An 8,382-nucleotide genomic window follows, 5' to 3' on the forward strand; every position below is an offset into this window, starting at 1 on the left:
CCACTCGTTGTCTAGCAACCAAACATGGCTTATTGTGATTGGCTCTTGGCGTTTTATCTGCTTCAACAGCAAGTGTTTATTTTATTTATTACACTTATTATAATACACAATGTTAGTGATATATATATATATATATTCATTATTTATTTCATTATTATTTAGTAATTTAGTGTTCAGCAATAAGAGGGAGATTTAATTATAGAAGGAGCACATTTTCGTGAATAGTGGGATTATTCTGTAATCAGATGCATTCACCATCGTACGAACAAAATTATCATATCACATTAACTTTAATGTCTATAGGAAAAGTAGAATTAATACTCCAAATTGTAGTTACAATGATCAAAACGACAAAACAGACATTCTTATATTACAAAAGCAATGTTTGGGTCAGACACTATTTTTGTAACATACCCAATCCTGATTAAGTGTTAATCCTGATTAATAACTAAATAATGATATATATGTTCATCCTATTGCCCTATCTGCATATTTGTTCTCTAAACAGCCTGCAAGGACACAGCCTTTTCACGCACTGGTTTTCTGTAGTTTTAGGAAGCAATCAGTCACTCATTGAAGTTGGGACCTAACTAAAATGCTTTTTAGTTAACTATAGTAACCTGGTGAAAAAGGCAGTTTTGTTAACTAAACTAAAACGTAAAAAAGGCTTTTAAAAATAAAATAAAATATAAAGAAAATATCTTTAGTTTTAGTACTTGTTGGTTTGGTCACCGTGTTATTACAACTAATAATGCCCAATGAGGCATTGATGCACATGTTTATTGAGACTTTGGATGTCTACAAGTCTGTGAGTCAACTGCTTTCAAAAAGTTCTGTGTTTTTATTATAACACCTGTACTGATTTTCATAAATCTGACATAAGCCCTCTAGACAAAAATAAAAGCTAATCATTTAAAAAATAATAATCAGATTTTTTTAACACAGAAACTAATTTAAAAAAAAGTCAAAATGTCAAAAAATAAAAAAAAAATAAAAATTATTGGAGAATACAAAACTATCACAACTCTTACTTCACATTAACTTTCAAATAGAAGATTCATGCACAACCTTTTCCCTGTTGTATTGAAAGAAAGAAAATGAGAGTGGCTGAATGAGAGAAGAGAGTCATATTGCAGAGTGTCTCCCCTTTGAATTTTAAATAAAGCCATTAGGATCTGATGGCAGAGAGTAGCAGCTGAGGCTCCATCTGAGTAAGACATCAATGTCAGCTCTTCAGCCCTGTCCCCCGGGACCGAGATGTTAACCACTCCCCGGTAATCATACTGCCACCACCCACATAAAAAGAGGTTTTAGGTTACCATGTGAAAAGAAGCCAGAAATGTACAAGATAATGGGAAATGAGTACAAATATCTGTTACACGCATTTATATTTGGAGTGAAGTTTCCCTGGCTTTATAAATGTGTTTTCTGGTCAGTTTCAAATATGAGAGAGGCTTATCTGTTCTTAGCATCCATTTACCTTCAAAATACACAAAAAAAACAAATGTCATGGTATGCAAGAAATACCACCATAATTAGGTTTAACTTGGGTGGGTTTAGGGATCCTCTTTGTTCATTGAGATGCCACAAAAGATCCAATCACTGCAGCAACGACGCTGCCAGTGGCCAGGAATGTGCTGAAGATCGCCCCCTTCTGGAGTGTTTGTAAATGTATTTCCCCACAGAAATGCACACGCAAGTAAAAGTTGAGAAAGAAGTACTATGAGTCCTGATCAGACTTCACGTATGTGCAGGGTGACTGGATCCCAATAAACTAAGCAAACGCTGTGTTTAGGTAAAAAGAAAGCTGACGTTTGTTCTCGTGGTTTAATTATAGTCTTTATATTATTTTTTATCTGCATGTCAGATTATTTTTATGTACAGTCTGATTTGTGACATGGTGCACAGTAGTTTGTGTGGTGAGACTAACTGTTAAAAGGATGATGGATGTGCTTAAGAGGACCACAGGAGCAGATTGGGGGATCTTCATCTGTGTGTCAGGATTAATCTGAACTGTGGGCCAGACGCGCCCAAGATCCAGTGCCATACTGGGAATCTCTCCTCTCCCACATGATTGATGCCACTTTCTTCAAGGACCCCAGAGACTGCCATGGAGGAACTACAGGAACAGCTCCACTAACAATTAGGCAATCTCTGACAGCAAATTGATAAATTACCCTTTAGATAATAAATCTTTCAGACGTATTATTTTCAAATGAAATAATATCCACTAGGAAACAAGCTCAGTGGACACAACGCTGAAGTAAACAGCATTGTGTCCGATGTTGTGCAGCCATTAGCTTTGGTAGCATACACAGCATTTCACAGCTGACGGTGCTTTCACTCTGTATTTGGAGCAATAACTGTCTCTAATGTTCCACCAGATGGCAGTGAGTACATTTCACTACGTCCTTAAATCTCAATTCAAGTGTTGTTTTTTGTTCATATGCTTCACTGTGAAATGTGCACAGCGGAAATACAAAGTAGTAGTAATACAATATTTTACTGTTCCTAACCACCTATTACATAAATATAAGTTCTGCTGGCCTATATATATTAGTGTGTTCTCTTCTCATAATCCTCATTAAAGCAGTGTGGACCCTTTCCATCTCTCCTCATTGTTTTTCTTACAGTATATCAATCAGTCTTCACTTTCTCTTGAAGAAGATCTAGTGGACTTCCTCCAAGGACACCAGATGTTTCTGTGAGTCTAAAACTCACAGAAACCTGGATTTCTTAAAGATAACAGTCTGTAATTATTTCTAATGTAACTTTCTTTTTACCAGGTTCATCATTGTGTTCACAGGGCTGACTGTGTGGGGGTTCATCTTTTCAGGCATCTTCTTTACATGCTTCGTAGCGTTACCTGGGCTTCGTTGTGACCAACACCCCTTAATGAGCTGCTAAAGTTTTACAGGGAAGAAAACTGAGTGACTTATAACAAATCAAAAGTTATAATTTGCAAAAACATACAGTCATGTGAAAAAGAACGTTTTCATAGGACACTGTGCAATAATTGAACAACTAAACTCCACAGTTAAATAACTTTTAGAAGAATTCTTAGGAGCCATAACTTGAAGCAGTTGTTTTCTGCATGACTTTACGAGTCTCTCACATCACTGCAGAGGAATTTTCTGCACAGTGCTGCTTTAGTTCAGTCAGCTTTGTGGGCATTTGTTTAGCAGAGCTCTCTTAATTTTCAACAACAACATTTCAGTTTTCAGTCATTCTGTTTTAGATTTGCTGCTGTGTATTGTTCTCTTGCATGACCCACTTTCAGCCACTTTTAGTCTTTAGCTATTGGACAGATAGCCTCATATTTGACTCTAGAATACTTTGGCATACAGAGGAGTTCACGATAGGGTCAAAGACAACAAGGTGTCCAGATCCAGCAGCTGCAAAATCAGCCCAAATCATCACCCCTCCACCACCATGCTTGACAGTTGGAATGAAGTGTTTCTGCTGATGTGCTTTGTTATATTTAGGCCAAATGTGGCGCTGTGCATTAAGGCCAAACATCTCCCTTTGGTTTTGTCCATCCAAAGGACATTGTTCCAGAAGTATTGCGGTTTGTTTGGATGAAACTTGCAAACACAGACCATGCTGCAATGTTCTTTTGAGAGAAAAGAGGCTTTCTCGTGTGAACACTTTCAAGCAAGTCATACCGGTGCAGTCTTTTTCTAACTGTCCTGTCATGAACTTTTCCATTTAACATGTTAACGGAGCCCGAAGAGTCTCAGATGTAGCTCTTGGGTTGAGCACTGCATGGTCTGACCTTGGGGTGAATTTTCTGGGGAGACTGTGACACTGTGTCAACACACCGCAATGCTCCGAACCAGAAAACTGTCAGAATCTCTGCTTTTATAAAGGCGCTCATACTTGCTGATAACCAATTAGTCGAGTGTATTTGATTATCAGCAGAAAGCGGCTACCCACCCTCGTAATTCCTGTGCAAACACTCGGGGTAGCGTTAGTTTTTCACAGGACAGCATAGAGCACCGTGAAAACTTTTCACACGACTTTAAAATTACCAGCTGCTTTCTTTGTACAAAAATCATATATTCCCAGCTATATTTGCACATGTTACAGACCTCAAAATAGTGTTTGGGGACTACGACAGTTATTATCTGTCTTCTGCTTTGAGTTCAGGCGGCGGGAGGGGGGGGACGCCACATCCTCAGTCCCTCAGCCTGTTCCTGCTGGTCACAAAACAAAGATCAAAAGGATGCTGAAGGTTGTAATCTAGAGGGCTGTCATACTTGCTGAAATGAGGTCAGAACAAGCTGCAATCACAACTACAGTCAAGGCTGCAGAAAAGACACAAAAAAAGAGACAGATTCAGTAACTAAGTCTAAGTCTTCAGCTTAGCTATACGGAGTAACTGCATGATCCAAATACTACAATAATCCAATTTTGCTGCTTTAACTACCACTAACTGCTTATAGTGTGTCTCTCCAAAACACCGATACACATCTGCTGCTGATGTTGTGGAGCTGCTTGCCGGCAGGACCTCTGGAGTTTCGTATATGAGGTTTACATGCCCTAAATTAAAGTTGTCAAATTTCTCCTTTCTGCAGGCACAGAGTCGACAATCTGAGGCCGAACACAGAAAAGCACAAGGGTTCAGTGAAGTAGGACGATGCTGCTGTTGTAGGGTGTGTAGTGCTATGACTCCTATGAGGGCTAAGGTGAGTAAGTGTGACTACTGTAACACAAATTGTGTGTTTTGCCAGTATAATCATGACTCACTGTGTAATTTATGATGACATATTGTTACCTGTTACAGTTTCAAGTGTCTTGTGAAACTTTTTGTGCTGGACATCCTACGGGTGATACCGGTGACAAACAAAAGCCTGCAGGGGAAAAGACATACCAGTACTAGCATTACTGAGAAACCAGTATGAGATGATCTGAGATTTTGACTTTTGCAAGTTTTCTTCCAACCAAAGTTAGCAACACACCCAAACAAACACAAAAATGCCTTCTGCTAGCATTTCATAATGGTAAGATGAGGACATTTTGAAAGGATTTTCAATTTTTTCTCCGGTCATTCAAAACAGTATTAGTATTATTTAGCAGTATTTACTGATTTTAATGACTGAGATTAATTTCTAATATTTCTTATAGCAAAGATCAGTTCACGGATCATTTCCACTATATAGTCTGTATCTGTAGCTAGTACATGATTATTGTTAAACGTAGATTGAAAACATAATAATAGTAAATTATCAGAATATTGTAAATGCGAGTTTTTCCCACTTAAAGCCAGAGTTAATAAGGACGTCATCCTTCAGCAGGACATAAGCCAGGCTTCCACTGGGACAGTGGATTAGCACACAGTCCATGAACATGCACGGACTGGGACTGGTCCAGTTACTTGGCCAAAATAAAATGACATCAGTTATGTCAGCAATTTTTGACAGCATCTCACTATATATCAGGCTGTATGAAGCCTTGTTTGAAGGAAGTGTTGACCCCTGCTGCTTTTACATTGATGTGATCTCCAAATCCTGAGAGGAGTCTAGTGTGCGTGGATGAAAAACGCTCTTATTAAAAGACAAAAGTCACTCATCATCAATATGATTAAAATCTCAGTATGCAAAAGATCAATCAAGGTCTATTATTTCACACTTTGTTCTCTTTCTTTTCTTTTCTCAAAAGAAAGTTAAACTGTTGAGCTTCCAGTGAGTTGTGTTTTCTGTGGAAATGCATGTGTAAGTGTAAACTGCATCTTTGAGACATTTTTACCAAATATTATGATCTTGTAGTTGATGATCCAGCTTTCAGCCCAAAACATCTTCTGTTTCTGGTACTGCAGCCGCTGCAGGAAGGAGAAGAAAAGATAAACATCAACACATGAGTCACATGCATTTATTTGTGTGTCTGTGTGTTTGCATGCATACTTTCAACCGGATTATTCATCCAGAATTGCTACAGGAGCCTCCGGACTAAGACCACCAGGAACCGGAACAGCTTCTTCCCCACAGCTGTCAGACTCCTGAACTCTGCCTCCTGACATCTGACCCACGTTAAACTCATGGACTGAACACACACACACACACAATGGACAACTGTACCCTCAAACACACAATAATAACAACATGGACTGAACCACCACTCACAACCACCAGCACTTTATAGCCTCTGTAGGAATTATATCTCACTTATCTTAACTGCACTACTGTATAGCTCTGTGTAAATAATCATTCTGTACATACGATAATTTTTAATCCTACAACTGTTTATAACTTGCATAGTTCCCATTTCTGTATAACTATATATCTCAGATTCTGTAAAGTTATTTATTTCATATTTATATCCTGTTCATATCCTGTACATAGCTTGTACTCACTACAGCCTGTACATACTTAGTTATAGCATATTCATAACATACTTCATACCGTGTACATTATAACATACCATAATAGACCCATTTCTGTAATATACTTACATATCTATATATATTGTAATATATCTATATCACGGCTAAAGCACTTCTGGATGGATGCAAACTGCATTTCGTTGCCCTGTACCTGTGCATGTGCAATGACAATAAAGTTGAATTCTATTCTATTCTATTCTAGTGCACAGCTTGACCATCATGGTTAGGATGAAGCCATTGCTGAATGGGGGGGACTGGAAGCCCAAGGCCCACCTTGACACTGATGAAGATTGGGAAGAAAGAGAAGAGGATGATGGATGTGTATCATATTACTACATATAACTACTTTGCACCCAGATAGTTTTTCCACTGGGATCTTTATCTAACCTGGCCCTGCTGCATATAAATGCATCCTAACTTATTTCTGTACCATATTTTGTGTTAACAGGCTACCAAACAACAAGCAACTAATTGCAGTAAAAACACAAGTGGCGTAAACACAAATGCTTCAAAACTGTACTTAAATACAGTCAATGAGTAAATGACTGAGTTTTCTAGCAGTGAATGAAACACGCTGCACGTCGACTACATCCCCATGTTCAGACAAAATCATTTGTTTTTCATGCAACAGACAGAATCTTTACATAAATCTGCATTTAATGTGTTTTTGCTGTAAAAACTGCTGAATAAACATTTAATAAAACTGTGATAGACATTAAAATTACTCCCCCACTTTGTTAAGTATTCCTCTTTAACTGCTCACAAATGCAAATATCTAATCAGCAAATAACATGATAGCAAATCGAGGTATTTAAGCATGCCATCAGTGTCAAAGGTTTCTGCTGAAATCCACCAGAATGAGGAAGAAAGGTGATTTAAGTGACGCTGAATGCTGCGTGGTTGTTGGGATTTTCCCACACAGTCTCTAAGGTATACAGAGATCATCCTGAAACTGATAAAATGTCCAGTGAGAGGGTGAAAATGCTTTCTTGCCAGAGGCCAGAGGAGTAAACCAGACTGGTATGAGATGATAGGAAGGCAGCAGCAATGCAAATAATGCAAATAAAGCAGATGTGCAAAGATCACACCGGGTGCCACTCCTGTCAGATAAGAACAGGAATGTTAGACTCCGTGTCACACAGGCTCACCAAAGAAGGTCGGAAAAATCCCGTCTTGTCTGACGAGTCTTGATTTCAGCTGCAACATTCAGATAGTGGGGTCAGAACTGAGCATAGACAACATGAAAACCTTGATCTTTCATTTTGGTTTCAATGGTTCAGACTGATGGTGGCAGCATGATGGTGTAGGGGATACTTCTCAGTACACTTCAGAGCCCTTTGGACCAGACGACCTTCATTTAAACACCACACCTGGGAATAGTTGCTGACGTGTCTGTCCCTGTACGACCACAGTGTGCCCATGTTTTTATGGCTGCCTCCTTCAGGATAATAAGCCGTGTGGCAAAGCTGAGATAATCTCAGACTGCTTTCTTGAACATGACACTTAAACGGCCTCCACAGCCACCAGTTCTCAATCCAGCAGAGCGCCTTTACGATGTGGTAGAACAGGAGATTCACGTCATGGATGCGGAGCTGCAAAACCTGGTATGGATGTATAATCATATTAAAAAATATTTTCCCAGAATATTAAAAACGAATCCCGTGACTCAGTAGGTATGACACAATCCAAAGTACACCAGCTTCTAATTTGGTACAAATATGCAGTGAGTCGGCTGTTAGGCGACATGCCTGAGCAAATGAAAACATGTTCTCACACTGTTGCATATCTCTGTGAGCACGTGTGTGTTTTTAAGAGCTGCATTTTGTCAGTAGAAGTAAAAGTAAAATGTCGTCAGTTCTGAAATTCATGTTACACAACGTTACGCCAGTCCACAACACCGGCGTAACATATGCAGCGCTTTTTGTTTGTGCTGCTTTACCTTTGAAGTCCAGTATTTCTGAGTCATCCTTCCTGCTTTGGTTACACTGTGAGTCACTATT

Source organism: Rhamphochromis longiceps, linkage group LG15 (assembly GCF_057381845.1).
Source record: "Rhamphochromis longiceps isolate RC_006_pf linkage group LG15, R_longiceps_female_GT1.1, whole genome shotgun sequence".
Lineage (NCBI taxonomy): Eukaryota > Metazoa > Chordata > Actinopteri > Cichliformes > Cichlidae > Rhamphochromis > Rhamphochromis longiceps.